Source organism: Macaca nemestrina, chromosome 4, assembly GCF_043159975.1.
Source record: "Macaca nemestrina isolate mMacNem1 chromosome 4, mMacNem.hap1, whole genome shotgun sequence".
In the NCBI taxonomy this organism is placed as follows: domain Eukaryota; kingdom Metazoa; phylum Chordata; class Mammalia; order Primates; family Cercopithecidae; genus Macaca; species Macaca nemestrina.
Genome location: NC_092128.1, coordinates 49,260,982 through 49,280,325, shown reverse-complemented (window position 1 = coordinate 49,280,325; position 19,344 = coordinate 49,260,982). Strand labels below are relative to the sequence as shown.

At 35.1% G+C, this 19,344-nt stretch overlaps 1 pseudogene; it reads right to left on the bottom strand.

The window, feature by feature from the left end:
* Positions 1–1,818: 1,818 nt before the first annotated feature.
* Positions 1,819–17,041, bottom strand: LOC105475878 (large ribosomal subunit protein uL3 pseudogene; annotated as a pseudogene).
* Between the last annotated feature and the right edge of the window lie 2,303 nt (positions 17,042–19,344).

The window sequence follows — 19,344 nt, the reverse complement described above, 5'->3', positions numbered from 1 at the left end:
GCCTGGAAAACCTTCTGAGAACCACTAGCACCAAAAACATACAATCTCATCTGTTCTTGCAGCTAAATTTGAAAGTGGTAATACTCTATAGACATATTTTTGGTTTTTCAATATGAATGTATTTTTTATTATTCTTATTTTTTAAATTATTTACCATCTCTCTTATTATATAAGCAGTTAGCCTGTTAGTATGTTTATACATATTTTAATTTGATTGTATAAGACATTTGGCATACCTGGTGCTATATTACATGTTACATGTATGAAGCAGACACTGATAGAACTCCGATTAAGCCTTTGCATGCTGCCATTTCTATGTCTACCTGAGGGCTTTTGAATCCTATTATCTGTGTTTCTACTTCTCAGGTTTTTGGGTTTTTTTTCTGAAGCTATGGAAGGCTAATCTATCCCAGCATACAACAGGCCAGAAGTCCTGCATCCCCTGGAAACAGTCTTTAAACTGGTGATCGATGGTAATGTCTCAGCTCTCTTGATCTTTCGTTGGGATAATTTTGAAGTACATGCGTTATACCATCCTCCAGTGTTTCCCCGTAAGAATGAACTCCAGTCACCCATGTTGATTGCTGGCTAGGTCACTCACACAGTATTGGCTGCCACCCTTTCCCTGTGTCATTTTCTGCCTTTTCCCAGAAACTCTGAAAAAAAAAATGCTGCTTACATTTGTAAGTTTTACTCGAAATTTCTCCTTAGTTTGGGGAAACCACATTAAGCCAATATGATAAATGTCTCCCTGAATTTTCCTTTGCATATATAATTTTCCTTTCTTTCTCTTAATATAATATCTCACATTCTCTTGTTTGAATTATTATGATAACTTGTCACCTGATCTCGACTCTGATTCACAGTCGCTGGTTTTCTTCCTAAATCCCAAGGTTGAGCTTGACCCAAACCTATTCAAAAATTTTCATTGCCTACTCTCTAATGGCCCAATATGCAAAAGCTTCCAAAATTTTGCCTGGATATTTGCTTTCAACCTTGCTTTTCACTTTGTCACCCAGCTCTACTCTAGTGAGAGCAGAGAGGTAGCTGCCTGTAAACATAGCATCCCATGCTCTCTCAAGCTTCACTACTTCTATTCAAGCTGGTTCCTCTGCCTAAAACTGTGTTGTTCAATATAGTAACCATTAAATTTAAATTAAATAAGCTTTAGAATTCAGTTTTAAAGTTTCAAGTTTTTAATAGCCACAAGTGGCTCATGGCTATTCTATCAGACACTACAGATAAATAACATTTCTCTCATAGCAGAAAGTTCTATCAGACACCACTGGTCTAGAGCAACCTTGCTTTTATATTTAATGTTTAAAATACTTCTTTTTTCCCTTCTCTGTTGCATCTCAAAAGCTAACATTTTTGTGAGAAATTCTCCCAAAGTAGAATTCACTTTGTCATATGACTTTACTGATTTATTTATCTTTGCTTCATTCAATCACATGGCAGATGTCATGTATTTTACTTAAGAATATTTGTGCATATAAATCTGTTCCCACTTAGGCAGATACCTTAAACACAGGATTAGTGCATTCTCATCTTTGTGTTTCTGGAGACACTTAACACAGTGCTTTACTTATCAATAACTACTTTTTAAATTATTTTGAACCAATCAAATCAGCCTAAACTCTCTAGAAATTATATATAAAGGTTTCTTTCAAACTACTTCTTTCCAAATTCTATATTTTTGCCATCATTATTCAGAATCTAGTCTTGTCTGTTAAGTTTTGAAAGCCTATCTAATTTTTTTTTTCCAGTGGAAAATAACTTTTATTGAGACCCCATCAGCTGCAAAATCTGTTCCTGGCATTAAGCTCCTTCTTGCTTTGCAATCTGGTCTTTTTTAGCGGTTCCATGAACACTTTCTTCTCCTACATGGTCTGGAAGTGGCCACGGCCAAACCTGGAAACAGTGTTGATGAACTTAAGGTCAGTCTTCTCCAGAGCAGGACGCTTGGTCTGCACCATCAAAGGCTTGCGGAGGTGAGCACTCACTTCTTAATTCCCACCACACAGCCCTTCGGCATGACAAAGTCGTTGGTCACTTCATTATAGTGGACCAAGCTACCCAGAGGGTTGATGCTCTTGTCAGACAAGTTGTCATCAGTGGAGACATTGTTCTTGATCCATTTTTCATCCTTCATAAGGTAGCCCTGGCCAATTTTATAGATCTTGTTATTCTCGTGCAGTGATGGTAGCTTTTCTGCCCAGCACATGCCATGGGGAAGGCCACACAGACAGGATGCCATGTCCCAATACAAGCAGCATTACACAGCCTTTGGTGGGTCTTGTGGGGCAGCTTCTTTGTGTGCCAATGACTGGTGACCCCTTTTGTAGCCTTTGCACTTGGTCACCTCAATGACATCAATTACCCTGTCCTTCCCAAACAATTGGTTCACAGGTACCTGCTGCTCTAGCCTCTCACGGGCCCAGTCCAGTTTCTCAGCCACAGTGCCTCAGTTCGCCTGGATCTCCATCAGGGGTGCCTTCTCTGGCACAGAGGAAGCAGGCACATCTGAGTATGGGCAATGATAGAGATGACTTGGCAGTACATTTTCATGCTGTTGAATTCCTTCTCCAGCTGCTTGTTGCCATCCTCATTCTGCCATTTCTTATGGTAGCTGGTAAAGGTCATCTTTATAGATTATGCCAGTTCTTATAGAAGCACCTTTGCACTCATTGCTGATGTGCCCAGCAAAGACAGTCTTGAAGGTCTGGAGGCCTTGAGGGGTTTGCATATACCCACGATGCCCACAACTACCATGGGCAGTGTCTCCACAATGGTCACAGCCTCTACCACTTCCTTCTTGTTCACCTTGGATCCTGGGCTGTCAGCTTCTCACATGATGTAGGCCATGCCAGCCTTGCATCCTAGGAAGGCTGTGAGGTGGAATGGCTTGGAAGGTTCATCCTTAGGGAAGCTCTTCACCTCCCCATGAAGCCTGCTGCTGTGTTTCCAAGGCAGGAAGCCTAGAGACCTGTGCCAGGGAACAGTGAACTTCCAATGAGACAGCACACTGTCACATCCCGCTGGTCATAATTGTAAATCATAATTGTATCATCTGTCTCGATTAATTTTGTCAGTTGTAGATATAACTGGCAAAATACAAATACATGGTTTATTTTATTTCTCAGAGCACTAATTTTTTATTGCTCTCCTGGCATCTAAATATACTGCGTAAGCTTCCGGTTGCTTTTTGGGATTATAAAATCCTAGAAAATAGATGTCATATCTATATAATTAAATTTGCCTATATTCTTGCATAGAATTTTGCTTATTGATTGCTTCCTTTTGATGTTTGTTGCCACTTGCAGTACCTATTTGCAGAGAAAATCCATACATGCAAGTGGATCTGGGAGGCTTACATCGCTCTTCAATATTAGAACTATATTCTTCCATTTATCTAACTAAACATTAATAGAAGTTTTGAATTCAGTTGGCCAAAAGTAACCCTAGATTCTTTCACTGGAGATTTAAATCTTCCTTGATGTGATTCACAGACATGCTTTATGTATTGCTTCTTAACCTGTTGCACACCTAAATAACAGTACTATTATCTTTCTTAAATTTTATGATTTTCTATGTATGGATTATAAGGAGGACTCACTAAGCTGATGTTTATTTTTGCAGAGAGATCGTATGGACTCTAAATGGTCACCAAATTCTCTGAAAAATTCTTTCAAACTATGAAAGAATATAGTTTAAAGGAACCCAAGATAATCTTTTATAAATGTGTTTATTAATTCAGGCCACATATTTTGAATACATTTTAACTTTGAGGTATCAAACAATAGTTTCATTTTCTTCTGAATAAAGATACCTAAAAACCACAGTCAAATATATTTTTATTTCTAAAGTGTTTGCTGAACTATGACACTCAAGAGTATACCAAATTTTCTTAATTAGGGCGAATAAACAAAGTTTGAACATAAATAATTTCCAAATATTGACACTCATTGTTACATTTCTCAAATTCAAAACAAAAGTATGTCAGGAATTAAAGTTCAATAAATAATATCTAATCATTAGTTATTGAATGTTTAAAATCATATGATTCCATACATTTTGTTATTCATGTCTACTAACTTTAGATTTTTAAAGTTTAAAATAGAAAATGTAATCTTACTTTCTTTAAGCTTTAATTAAGGACAGAATATTCAGAAGTGTCTAACACCTGCTTTATAATAAGTACCGCATTATTTCAAATGCCAGATGGACCAATTAAAATATTCTTTCAGATGATGTAAAATTGTATGATGTAGGTTGTTTTTTTAATCCAAATTTAAATATGCACTATAAGAATGTAAAATTATCTAAGTACATGTTAACGAAATAACTTCATTTTTACCATGAAGGGAATGCAAAGGACTAAGTCTTTTTTTTTTTCCACTCCTCTATGATGACCTCCCCATTCTTATCTTTTAATTTCACTAATGCTTTACTACCTGAGTTCTTGTTTCCCCATGATTATTACTGTTAGAAACAGCTAATATTTTACATGGAAAATGAACACCCTAAAACAAAGAGAGAATTACAGGCTTTTAATCTACAATTAACCAGAAATTAAAATTGATTAAAGAAAAAAGGTATAGAGAAATACAGACAAAAATTTGTGTATATTTTATAAAACCTATAACTTCAGCCAGCTCATATGTTTATACCAACTAGTTAGTTATCATTTATTTCATTCATGTAGTAGGAACCCTATTAGTAGCTCCCATCAAGATCATCCATCTAGTACATATTTTCCACACCCTGAAGGTGTAAGTTTGGTGAAACTTCCCCAAAAGCATTATTCACAGTCCCTAACACCTTTTTTATACCCATTATGTGTAAATAGCTGATTATGCATAAAGTGATTGGGTTCCCTATATCTGCTCACTGATTCAGAAAATAATTTCACAATTTTACTATCATCAGGCAAAGATAATAGCTTTATCCTCTGTTTTGGTGATTTGTTTATATCTAGTTCATAACATTTAGTGCCTTCCTTTCCATTTTCTTGTTATACACCTTTCTTCTCCAACAACCTCTAAAATCCTCTGGGGTTGAGGCCTAGTGTCATCCATCTTGTATCTCTGATGCCTGGCACCATGCCTAGAACACTAAATGTTTCCAAGCATGTGGCTGTGGGCTATGGCATATGTGGCTCTTAGTCTCATCAGTATGTAAGGCTCCCATCTTTTCATACCGACAAATACAATTACCAGCATCACTGGGGGGCAACGTCAGTATGCAGCAACCAGAGCTACTGCCTAAGCCCATGGCTTGGAGAAATTCACACTACTATTCAGCAGTGACCCAGAAAGACCAAATATTAGTTGATTCATGTTTAAACAAAGCCTTTTGACTTCTGTATACAACAGAAGCAGCCTGTCAGATGAGATGTTATCATGTTAACACAGCACTGTGTAGCCCCTGTGTTCTGTTTCTTCTTTCTACATAAAACTTTTCATTGAGGTTCTTTAAACACACACTTTTTGCCTTTATTTGGTTTGAATACATCTATCCACCTATATATTCAAAACAACCTGAGATCACAACCTGAGGGCTATAAATATCATGTTTGTAGACTCATAGGTATCTAAGCTCATCTTGAAAGCATCCTGTATGTTTTAAAGTCTTTGAAGTCTGGAGAGCTTGGGAGACTACAGTTGAACAATTGTTCATAGCCTTCCTGACATTAGGAACACAATGGTCAAATCTTATGTCTAATAGTCTAAAGCTACAGCCAAATAGGATGCTCAATGGCACATTTAGTTACAGAAGCCAGTAATCTCCCAACAAGATGGGAGAAAAGGAGATCAGTTTTTAAGTGAGATCTTAATCAGGAAGTTATCTTTCCCAACGAAAGATTCAGGACAGATTGGAGAATGCACAGTGCAGTTTACAGACCATAACACTGAGTTCTAATAAGAGAGAAAAGAAGAAACTCCATTTTCTTCTAAATATAGAGACAAATAATTCTGAATAATAGTAAGTCAATCAGACAGGAAGCATTTTTCTATCAATTGGAAATAAGAAAGGGATATGTGCCAAAACATGGATAAAATGTCAGGACTCAGAATGAACACTAAGAAACTGTATAAACAAAAATAAACTTTGCATAAAATAAGTGTGTGTGTGTGTGTGTGTATGTGACAGAGAGAGAGAGAGAGAGAGACAGAGAGAGAGAGAGAGAGAATGCCAGAATATCACTTGGTATATACTTGTTCCCACAGAAATAGAAGAGCAATATGAACCAGGTAAGAATAAAGACTACTTATTTAAAAACATTTCAAGAGTTCATTAGTGTTGAGGCATAGAAGTTTATATATCATTTATCATTAAGAGTGTAGGCCAGGTGCGATGGGTCACACCTGTAATCCCAGCACTTTGGGAGGCCGAGGCAGGTGGATCATGAGGTCAGAAAATTGATACCATCCTGGCTAACACAGTGAAACCCGGTCTCTACTAAAAATACAAAAAAAAATAGCTGTGTGTGGTGGCACGCACCTGTAGTTCCAGCTACTTGGGAGACTGAGGCAGGATAATCACTTGAACCCAGGAGGTGGAGGTTGTAGTGAGCTGAGATTGCCCCACTGCACTCCAGCCTGGGTGACAGAGCAAGATGAAGGAGGGAAGGAAGGAAGGAAGGAAGGAAGGAAGGAAGGAAGGAAGGAAGGAAGGAAGGAAGGAAGGAAAGAAAGAGAAAGAAAGAAGGAAAGAAAGAAAGAAAGAAAGAAAGAAAGAAAGAAAGAAAGAAAGAAAGAAAGAGAGGGAGGGAGGGAGGGAGGGAGGGAGAGAGAAGGTAGGAAGGAAGGAAGGAAGGCAGGCAGGCAGAAAAGGAACGAAGGAAGGAAGGAGAGAGGGAGGGAGGGAGGGAGAAAGAAAAGAGAAAAGAAAAGAAAAGAAAAGAAAAAGAAAGAAAGAAAGAAAGAAAGAAAGAAAGAAAGAAAGAAAGAAAGAAAGAAAGAGAAAGAAAGAAAGAAAGAAAGAAAGAAAGAAAGAAAGAAAGAAAGAAAGAAAGAAAGAAAGAAAGAAAGAAAGAAAGAAAGAAAGAAAGAAGGAAGGAAGGAAGGAAGGAAGGAAGGAAGGAAGGAAGGAAGGAAGGAAGGAAGGAAGGAAGGAAGGAAGGAAGGGAGGGAGGGAGGGAGGGAGGGAGGGAGGGAGGAAGGGAGGAAGGGAGAGAGAAAGAGAGAAAGAAAGAAAGAGAAAGAAAGAAAGAGAAAGAAGGAAGGAAGGAAAGAAGGAAAGAAAGAAGGAAAGAAAGAAAGGAGAAAGAAAAAGAAAGAAAGAGTTTATGTATATGTATATTCACACACACACACTCAATTTGTTTTCTTTTATGAAAATTTGTTTTGTTATTATCAACCTAAATTCCCATCAATGGTAGACTGGATAAAGAACACGTGGTACTTAAACACCAAGCAATACTACACAGCCATAAAAAAGAATGAGATCATGCCCTTTGCAGCAGCATAGTTGGAGTTCAGAGGCCATTATCCTAAGCAAACTAATGCAGTAACAGAAAACCAAATACTGCATGTTCTCACTTATAAGTGGGAGCTAAACAGTGAATGCTCATGGACACAAAGAAGGGACCAGCAGACGCCAGGGCCTACCTGAGGGTGGAGGGAAGGAGGAGGATGAGGATAGAAAAACTATCCATTGGGTACCATGCTTATTACCTGGGTGATAAAACAATCTGTACACCAAGCCCCCATGACATGCAATTTGCCTATATAACAAATCTGCACATGTACCCCTGAGTCAAAAATAATAGTTAAAAAAAAATTTTGTTTAATGTGTTGCTCTTGACTTATAACCCTAGACTAAAGAAGCCCTTCAATAATTTTTATAGAAAATGTTTCATACTGAGTGGACTTTCCCTGACTAATGCAGGTGGGAAAAGTGAACAAATCTGGATGCAGCAGTCTTGAGAATCTTGTTTTACTAGAACATAATTATTGGGAGTACTCCACATTATAGTATATCCTGTGCAATAGGAAGCACCTTAAAAACATGTAGCACCTTATTTCTATAGGTGGCAGTGCGAGGCAGATACACTTAAGAGTGAAGTTTAGATGCCTGCTCTTCTTCATTCATCAATGACCTGGTTTATTTCAGCAAATCTGTTAAGTCTCAAAAAGTTTTGTTAAAATATAACCTGATAAGCAAATAGAACTTAAATTTCCATTGAAAGTGATGTTCCTTGATATTGTATGTACTAGAATATGTGATCTGTAAGGCTCTTACCAGGTTCAAATTTTCGTAGTATATGCACATTTTATTTATATGTATATGTGTGTGTGTGTGTGTATATATATGTGTGTGTGTGTGTGTGTACATAGTAGTTTCAAAATTACCCCCCAAGACAGAAGCTCCAGCAATAATGGCAATTCTCTCAGTTACCTTGAAAGAGGCCACTCTAAGGACTTGTACTGACAATCACAATTCCAAGAATCATCAGCATAACTTTTAAAATCATTTTTATTTCTTGAAGCTAGAATCAATGCCTCAAAAAACACCTTAATTTATTTTTTCAAATTCACACAAGGGAATTTAGAAACTATTCCTCCTACTGAAATTAGTCCATATAAAAGAAAAAAAAAACCCTAATCTTTCTGGTATAGAATTATTTTCCATAAGATTAGGATTTATATTGATAGAAATTCAAGGAAATTTCTTCCTTGTGTGTTATTCTTGCATCTTACAGGCCCATTCAGTAAACCATTCTTCTTTTAAATTTATCAACCCTACTGTCTGATAGCCTAAAGTTTTCCTTTTTTATGTATTTTAATATATTTATTAGCAGGCATTTATTTAGCATCAACTATGGACAAGGCTCTGTTCTAATGAAAACGATAGCTATACATACATTTGATACATAGCGCTTTCCTAAAGGAGCTTAAAACATGTTTATTATGTGAAATTATATGAAACAATGTAATAATATGTGCAATGTATATATCACCAATGTATTAATGCATACACATATATGATACTACAATCACAAAAATCTGTGTTTTGAGCACCAAATAAATAGAATAATCATGAATGCAACATAGTATGTCAGATTTTTCACCATAAAGTGAAGTGGTTAGGAAAAGCTTTATAAGCAATGTGGGAATTCAATTGTGTGTTGTATTAGTCCGTTCTCACACTGCTATAAAGATCCTACCCGAGACTGGGTGATTTATCAACAAAAGAGGTTTAATTGACTCACAGTTCTGCATGGCTCAAGAGACCTCAGGAAACTTACAATTATGGTGGAAGGGGAAGCAGGCATGTCTTACATGGCAGCAGGCCAGACACAGAATGAGAGCAAGAGCAGGGAAAACTGCCTTATAAAACCATCAGCTCTTGCCAGAACTCACTCACCATCAAGAGAAGAGCATGGGGGAAACTGCCTCCATGATCCAGTCACCTCCCACCTCGTTCCTCCCTGGACATGTGGACATTATGGGGATTATAATTTGAGATGCGATTTGGGTGAGGACACAGAGCCAAATCATATCATGTGTTAAAAGTCAAGAAACTTCAAATAAATTTAGAACTTTAGTAGATCTAAAAAATAGCATAATAAATAGGCTAACATATAGTGTGTCTAAGATGCTTTGAAGTGACAAGAATAGACTAGACTTGTGGGAAAGGGAAGAACTGAAAGATCCACTTGGTGAGGTAAGTAAAACTCAGATTCTGAAGTTTTTTGTTTCCAAATAAGGAATCTTTGACTGTATTGTTTTATAGAAAATTAGAAGCCATGGTAGGTTTTTCCCAAAATAAATTATTTTCAATACAATTTTATGAGGTTTAGTCATAGATGAATTCATATCAGAGTATTAGAGAGAAAGAAACTGGAGATAAAACACTTGCTCGGGGACTTTTTCAAACTCTGCGCCAGATGTGATTTAGAGCCTGACCTATATATTATTGGAACAGGAGGGAATGAACACTTTCAAAAGATGGCTTTTTGAAGAATGGGCAGGTCTTGATAAAGGATTGTTGTGATGGGGCATAAAGCATAGAATAATTCAGGTTTAATCCTGGGTAATTGAAAGGTGCTTATATCATTAATAGAGAAAATGATATTTGTTTTGAGAAGTAAGGATATCTCCATTATACAAGTTCAATTTGGGGTAATAGTGGATCATCCAAATGGATATGATTATTGAAATATGAAGACATAAAACTTGAGATACGTATGTATAATGATGCCTGAACAAACAGGAAGGAAATTTGCTAATGAGAGATCATTTGTGACTATCAAGATTGCAGGCTCCATGAAAGAGTAAAAAACAAAGCAGATCTGGGGCAATAAGAAGGGAGAGGGAGGTATGTACATCACGTGCATTTAAGAAACTTAACAATGAAGAGAAGAAGAAATAATAATAAATATGGGTAAGCCAAGAAAAGTTTTCTTTGTTTTTCACAAAATTCTCTATATGTAGCCAAGTTGTTATTCATGAATGAAGACAAAATTTATTCTCATATATGCAATGCCTTAGAATATCTGTCACACAGATACTTTGCTGAATATATCGCTTGAAATTTCAGAACAAATAAAGATTACCTGAAATCCAGGTTTTAAGAATATAGAAACAGCAGGAAAAAAAGACACTCATAAGTACTGAAACTTTTTAAACATACAGAAATATGTGTAAGAAAATATATATGTGTGTATATATGTATGTGTGTATATATATTAATATGTTTTACATATATATATTTGTGGGTATGTCATATCAATACCTTCAGGGCTTTTAAGAGATATATGAAAAATTAATAAAAAATTAAATGACATCTATCACCATGTGAGTATAAGAAGTAATATAAATTTTCAAAAGATACTTATCAAAATATTCCTGAAATGTAAATGTGGGACTCTTTGGACCTAAGGACCCATTCGACATAGCTTCCTAGGTTAACCTGCCTGCCCTTAAAGGAAGCTCTTCTAGAGAGAGTTGTCAGGTTCTTAGCAGAAGAGCCAATTCCTTTGAGTGAATGTCATGTTTCACTGAAGTAAAAGAATGAAGACAAAATCGAAAAATTTGAGGTGTGGACTACAGTTTACTCTAATTAGACATTCAACTAGAGCCCTAAAAAAAAGTAGGATCTCAGTTAATAACTTCTAAATAGAATTAAAGAACTGCGGCTAAGGTAGTCACACTTTATAGTGTTTTTGCAAATGTATCATGAAATCCATTCTTTCTTTTTAATAATTAATTAAAACTTTAAAATTCTCTTTGTAAGGGTTTTATTGGGTGATGTAGCTACATCACAGGAAATATTTATTCAGAGAATTTAATGGCATAAAATTAATTTCCATTGATATGATTTTGATTTAAAATTTAAGAACATCTGAACAGTAGGTTTCTGAAAAGGTGTTAAAGGCCTTCTGGCTGTTTCTTTCATCAACTTTTGTTTTGCTTTTACTATCCTACCTCATATCTAGCAGGCATGCTATAACATGTCCAGGAGTTTGAAAAATAAATGATTGCAGCTGTCAGTGCTTCCTGCCTGAATTCTTGAGTTTCTTTATGAATATTCGGCTTGTGCTGTGTTTTCCCCTAGCAAGTTATTTCTAAAGGAAGCATGATGGCTCTTTCATGTAAATTAATTTCTACAGCTGTAACTTTTACGCTTAGCCTGGGGCTCTTCTTTGTGACTTTTGCATTTATTTAAAACAAAGCATTTTGAAAATTATAATGTATTTTTATTGAGTTTAAGCTTTATTGGAGACAGCTTGAAATTATTACTGGATCTGCATTTTAAAAACAACTAATAAACATATCCCTCTTAAATAATTGCTTGGTGACTATTTTGCCACTCTGGCATTCTTCATTTGAACAGGCTGCTTCCAGTGCAAACTTCATCTGTTTGCCCTTGTCCTCACCACTTTTTTTTTTTTTTTTTTTTTTTAGTTAGCCTAAGGAAACTTTTGTTCAAACACATGATTTAGCCCAAATTAAGAAATATTATATTTTGAGTATTTTGGAAATTCAGGCTTTCCAAAATTGCTGTGATCAGCCAAGATACTTTATTCTGACAAACTAAACATTTTAAAATTATAATTAAAACAGATTTTTCTGAGTTATCGAATTATTCTCAAAATTGTGTCAATGCTAGTCACTTTGAAAACTATACTCTGGTTTTACTAAGTGTAGAAACTGCTACAGTCATTTTATACTCTTTATCTTCTTGATATAATCTTAAATTCTACCTAAAGACATCAAACCTTGTTTTATTATTGATTTTCTGAAGTCTCTTTGGAAGGAATATTTTTTTAAAGACAGCCAAATAATAGATATCATTGGGAAATCTCTCTTTAGAATTAATATTCATCTACACTGTAGAAATGACCATTTTAAAGAGAGTGATTATTCTTTTTATTAAAGTAAACAATTATTTTTTGACATTCCACATATGATAAAAACTTTACTAATAACAGGAAAAAAATGGATTACATAGGAGTACGATGTTTAAAAAAGAATACTTTTAGGCAGTTTACATCACATCATGAAGTGTAACTGGGCATTTCGAAGTCAGAGGGAACAAGGTTCAAATCCTAAGTCCTCTACTTATGAGCTGTGTGACATTGGATGACTTCACTGACATCTCTCTACTTCAGTTTTACCATAGAAAAAATGGGAGCTATAACAGTAGCTACCTGGAAAGGCTGTGGAGAAGATGAAATGACAAAGTGAGTGTAAAGTGACTGGGGTAGTACCTGGCAGAGTAAGAAAGCTGCTACAAATAGTTGTGGAATTACTACCTACATTGATTTTTTTCAGGTAGCGTTTTCGAATATATGTAAACATACACCAGATGTATTTACACAATAGTTTTCTATTGAGTATTCTGCACGTGTATATCTCTCTGTATGAATTTATTAATGGTAAACAAATACGAGGTCTGACTTTTGGAAAACTCAACTCTGGAAAAAAATCTTATTAACATTGAACATTTGGGTAGGTATAATTGATATTTCATTGTTAACTGGCAAATCCCCTATTACTTACAGATTCAAGCATTTCTGTTTACATTAGCTGGCCACTTGGATTTGTTATTCTGTGTAGTGCATATTTATGTCCTTTATGTCTATTGTGCTACTTGTTTTCCCCACCTTTTTAAAAGTTTCACAATGTGTACAAGCTTTTTGTATTACACATATAATAACCCTCTATCTGTTTTTTGTGGTGTGAGCAATGTCCCACAAATCTGTGATTAGTCTACCGACTTTGCTAATTTTTTTTGTTTTTATTTTTATTTTTTGCTTCATAGAAGTTCCTAGTTAGAAGTTCCTAGCTATAGGGTGACCTATGTATTAATATCCTTGTCTATAAAACAAAGATGATAATAACTACCTTACGGCAATTGTTATAAGAATTTATATAAGTAACGCACTTTTTAAAAATGAATAACTGACACATTGTAAGTGCTCTTATGACTTCCTAAAGAAGATGTCATCAAATGTGTTTTTCTTTTGCCATTACATTTTAAATTTTCAGTTCTAAACCCAGAATCATCTTATCTCTATATTGTATATTGAATTTCCCACATGTTCTTGCAAAATTGCCAATGTCTGTTTTTTATTTTATATTTTATAGTACTTTTTAATTCTCAGATATGAGTTTTTTTCAAGATTTCTAGTTGTTCTCACACTCTTTATGAAATAATCTCTTATTTTCCTACTCAGCTGAAATGCTTGCCTTGTCATTTAGTAAATTTGTATGTTCTGGGACATATTTCTGAATTTTCCTTTCTGTATCTCTAATCCTAAGCCAATACTCTCTTGATTTCATTACAGTGGCTTTACAGTTTTTTTGTGATATTTTCTGTTGTTATATCTCTCTTCTATATTATTTGAGAAACTTTCTTAGTTATTTTTGGCAATTTATAATATTATATAATTTGTATATAATTTGCCCAGTTTTATTTCAAAATCTAATTTGTATCCTAATTGAAATGGCATGATATATGTATATTTATTTTTTAAATGGCTTCTGAATTTTACCAGATTCATTTTCATTGTTTATCGATATAATCATATGTTATTTACATCTTTCAATCTGGTGATATAATGAATTATACAGATTTCCTGATACTGAAATACTCTTGTGTAACTGAAGTCTAGCCTGAAAATACAATTTAAAACTTTTTTTCTTTTTTCCCTAGTCTCAAGATGTAACCTTGAAGCTTACAGCAGAAACCTTTTTTCTTTTCCTTAGTCTTAAAATATAGCCTTGAAATGTACTTTCTTCGAAACACCATTTCCCTCCCTTTGTCACCATACACTCCCTTACACTACGAACATTTGTCTAACTGTATGCTTCTATGTAATTATATGCTTACTTAGAAGTTCCAGGAACTAATCTTGAAACAGACCAAGCGTAGAAACCCAGCTACAAAAATCCAGAGATTACTTCAAGACAGTTAGTCAACAACCCAGCCATTGTTGAGATTACAGCAGCCCACACTCCAGGTGGACCATGGCTTGAGATAACCACCAGAACAAGACACTCCCACCTTGTACTCAGCAGTCTGCCAGCATGCCTCCCATTGCAAGTTCCCCTTTTTAAGCTCTCCTGCCCAGCCTAAAGTGTGAAGTGGTTGCTTTGGAAGAGAATCTGGCTGTTTCTCCATTACTAGTGTCGGTTAATAAAGTCACTTTCTTTCTACCATACCTCACTGTTGTCACTGGATTCTGTAAGTGGTGAGTAGCCAGGCCTGCATTTAGTTACAATATTTATTATTTATATTTATTTTCTTACATTATGATAGACATATATATCTTGGAAAACATCTACTTTAAAAAGATTATTTAGGTTGCCATATAGTTAATCAACATTTAACTATTGATACTCAATAGTTACACAGACATCATAAAATAGTCCTACTCTCTGTTGGTAAAAGAGGCTCTAAATGTATCCAGAGAATCAATTTTATTCATGTATTATGCAGCTCCTTTGTCTTCTCATTTATGTTTTTCTCTAGCAGTCACATCCAAATGCAAAAGAAGTATACTGAAGTCTCCTAGGATAATTGTACTTTCATTAAGTCCTTGCATTTCTAATAGGTTTTGTCCTGTTATTTTCCTGCTAAATTGTGTATGACTTGCAGAATTTGGATGTATATATATTTCTATCTTTTATCATAATCTAGTGCTTTCTAGAATTCTGTTTAGTTCTATTAACCTTGAAAACTACCTTCTCTGGTAGTAATACATCAACTCCCACATTCCTCCTATATGAATGTATCTGGAAACTCTTTGTTAACTTGTTTTCAGTCTCAGTCTGTAGCACTTTACCTTAAATATGTTTCATGTAAACAGCTTATAGTTAGTTTTTCTTTGTCTTTACTAACCCATTGTGTCTTTTATATTTTTTAGTAATCTGAAAGTTCATCTAGCTATAGTCTGGATGCAGTGATGATCCACAGTCAGTGAGTTCAAAGTGCTGAAATTTTCTTGGCATATGGTAGGAAGAAGGGGAAAACATTCATATATATGTATGTATACACACATATATGCATGTGCATATATATATATATATATATATATATATATATATCCATGCCCCAACCATCTTTATATCTAAAAACTCAGCCAGAAAACATTGGACATTGGATATTTTTTCATTTTGAAAAAGTCTTGTATTTGTACAAATACAGTCTTTTACAGAATCATTAAATCTATCAAATAATCCTGTAATATGGGAAAAAGCAAGTGTGCATCAGATAATTGAAATAAATCAGCCTGAAGTTTATCATAAATACTTGAAGAGTTATTAGAGATATTCATTTTTTATTGACATTGATTTTCCTCTTTAGCCTCATATGTATGTTGTGTATATCTCTCTATAACCTATTTTTAATTTTGTTATATTATTCTTGACTGAAGGAACCTCACTCCTAGTTCTGTGTTAACACTCTGTATAATATTTTGTTGACCTCATTTTTGTTATCAATTTTTGCTTATTTCATCTATTTTATTTCATAAGCCTTAACTTGTCTTAAAACTTTGAGAGAAAACAGGAATTGATGCATAAACCCTGTATATATATTTATATGCATGAAAAGACATGAGAGCTTGATACAGAATTCAGCTGGATTTTTCATGTATCCTTCCATAAAATTATATTTAATGAAAGACGGAAATTTTAATTGAAAATGGAATATGAGAATCAAGAGTATCTTTAAAAGGTAGTTATCAGGGAAGGGTGAAAATACTAACTCTAAATCTGAGATAATAACTTAATAACTGGGACAAGATACAAAGCAGTGTAGATTATTTAATAATAGAATCAATCTGGTGGTTATGACTGAATCTCATTTAGATCTGGATTCTATTATATTTAGTTTTAAATTATATTTTAGAAGCATAGAAAAGACATTTTTAAGAAACCCGCTATTATATATTAAATGATACATATAAACACCTATTTCAGTAGTTTTCAATCTTTATATGTATACACATACACACATACATTGCTAGAGAGAGAGTTTAAATTGTCTAGTAAAATTTCTGCCATAGCTTTGAAAATTGCTCTCATTAAAGGAAAACAAAATTGTATAAGAAGAAACAAATTCCCTAGACCCTTCCTCAGAAATGTGAACTCAGTAGATTGCCTGTTGGAGCCCAGGAATCCACATTTTAAGAACTCTGATAATTTGGATGCAGCTGAGTGCAACTATACTTTGATAAATACCATATTGTTTCAATCACCTGATGAGCTCAGTTTCATTTTATTCTAATACTAGATATTTGTTTTTAGCTCTGTAGTAGAGATAAAAATAGTGTAAATGTCTCATCCTGTGAAGGTGAAACAAGAAACAATATATTTAATTAGTATAATAGCAAGCACATAGTATGTGTACACTATGTATTAGCCTCTGTTTTAATCGATCATTTTCAATTATGGCAATGTTAACATTACACTATCATTATCTAGTTAGGCACTTGTTCCCCTTTGAACTATAGCTGCCCTGAGGGACGAGAATGCTTCTTTTCTGTGTATGTACCTCTAGAATCTGGCTTAATGTCCGACATGTTAGGTGTTCTCAGTTTATTTGTGTTAAATTAACAAACTGAAGTGTGCACACAGAAAAACCACTGAAGCTAGCAGGAGAGCTCAGAGCACACTAGAAGGAAAAAGAGTTATAAAAGAGCCAGGTGATAATTTGGCATAACAATGTGAGAAGATGAACATCCTGAGGCAATGCTTCCCTTGTCTCCTTTCATAATCTGGTTGAGTCCCTGGCTGTCTCCTCTGGGGAATAACAGCAACCTCATCTGCTCATACATGGACCCCATTCACTTTGCAGCTCTATCCTTGCCTCTGTTACCACCCACTTAGACTACCCCTGCTCCCTACCTTTGCTACTCATTGGATTTTGTAGCCCTCTACTGAAATAATTATATGGTATTAAACCAAAGGTATCACCATTGTTCTTTAAACTGAGTTCCTAATAAAAGCACGTTAGTGGAAAATTTCTGTAAGAAAAACATGTTACTAGAAATGTTTCTACAGTTTTATATCCTGTTTGTTTTTTTCTAAGAATGTCCTCTATGATACTTTCTTAAGAGTATAAGTACAATTAAAACATTTATTAAAATGCATTAGAATAACAAGAGCAGCTATTGAAACAACACTAAATTTCCTGATCTATAGAAAAATATTAAAAAATATTTCATTCATAAGCACCGTTTTAAAGCTAAACACAACCAATTTTAAATATTTCCACTAAATAACCTTAAATTCAAAGAGATATCTATAGATTAAAACATACATTTCAAAATAATTATGGTGTTTATATCATTTGAGGTGACAATGAAGAGTTTACTAAGAATTAGGGTTTGCTTCTAAAAACGTTACTACTAATAAAATATCAGATAATTTGGGTATATTAAATAAGTTGCCACTTAATTATTGCTTTATTGCACTCAGTGATAAATTGAAAGAAAAAAGATACTGGCCCAAAGCCACTTCATTTATTAGCAGATCTGAGCCTGAACCTTAATTTTTTAAATTCTAAGTTATCTTAACCACTGGTATTTTCTGTCCCAAAGGAGAGTCTCGGCCTCCCAAAGTAAATCATTTTTAATATGTATTAAATCTTACACTCTTAAACTATAATATGCACTTGAGGATAATTTACTTTCTTTGGGAAGTTGCAATAATTCTTTCTTCTAGGTGAAGAAGCTTCCTTGATGACTTTCTTGTCTATGTTCCTATATTCCGGAAGTCCTTCTACAAACATGCTGCCACAGTGGCAATTCACATGTTAATGGGTTGTTTGACTTTCCTTTGGGACAGAAAATACCAGTGGTTAAGTAGAGGTGGTCCGGGCGCGGTGGCTCAAGCCTGTAATCCCAGCACTTTGGGAGGCCGAGACGGGTGGATCACGAGGTCAGGAGATGGAGACCATTCATGCTAACACGGTGAAACCCCGTCTCTACTAAAAATACAAAAAAAAAAAAACTAGCCGGGCGAGGTGGCGGGCGCCTGTAGTCCCAGCTACTCAGGAGGCTGAGGCAGGAGAATGGCGTAAACCCGGGAGGCGGAGCTTGCAGTGAGCTGAGATCCGGCCACTGCACTCCAGCCTGGGCGACAGAGCGAGACTCCGTCTCAAAAAAAAAGAAGTAGAGGTGATGACTAATATGTGTTTCAATCAGAGATGGAGGAGAAATAAAAATATTTAAGATACAGATTTTAAAAAAGAATACATTAATCCGGGAGGACCCTGACAAAAAGCAGAAAGCATATGGCACATTCAGACTACATAACAGAAAGCTTAATAAAGGCATTTTTTACAAAGATATAGGCATAGTTCGGGAAAATCATCCAAGGGTTTGGAACCCAGAGCTTGCAAAAATAGGGGTGGATTGCTACCCATAAGTCCTGAAGAGCGAGGGGATGCTGCCAATACTGGAACTCAGGAAAGCAGCAGAGAGAGGGCTGCACCAGGAACATTGGCATTTGGTAAAGGGACACAATCAACTCAGTGATCTCCCAAGAAGAGAGAAAAAATCCCATTCTTCTTCTATATGCTGCCTGGGACTCCTCTAGAAGAACCTAACCTGAGCCAGCAAGCAAGGATTATCACTGATTCAATCTGCAAGCATTAGCCTCTCTGGCACAGGGCAGGGTGAAGGAAGGCAGAGTAGAGAAATAGAGAGGCAAATAGAAAATACCCAGTTCAAGCTAGAATATGAATGTTAAGATGATTGGGAGAAGATAAGGAAAAGAGGGAAATAATAAAGGTAAGAAACTGTTAAAGAAATGGTTTGAGGTTTGATAGTAATAAATAAAATGAGTTAAGATAAAAAATTTTTTTTCTGTGTTGGGCTTA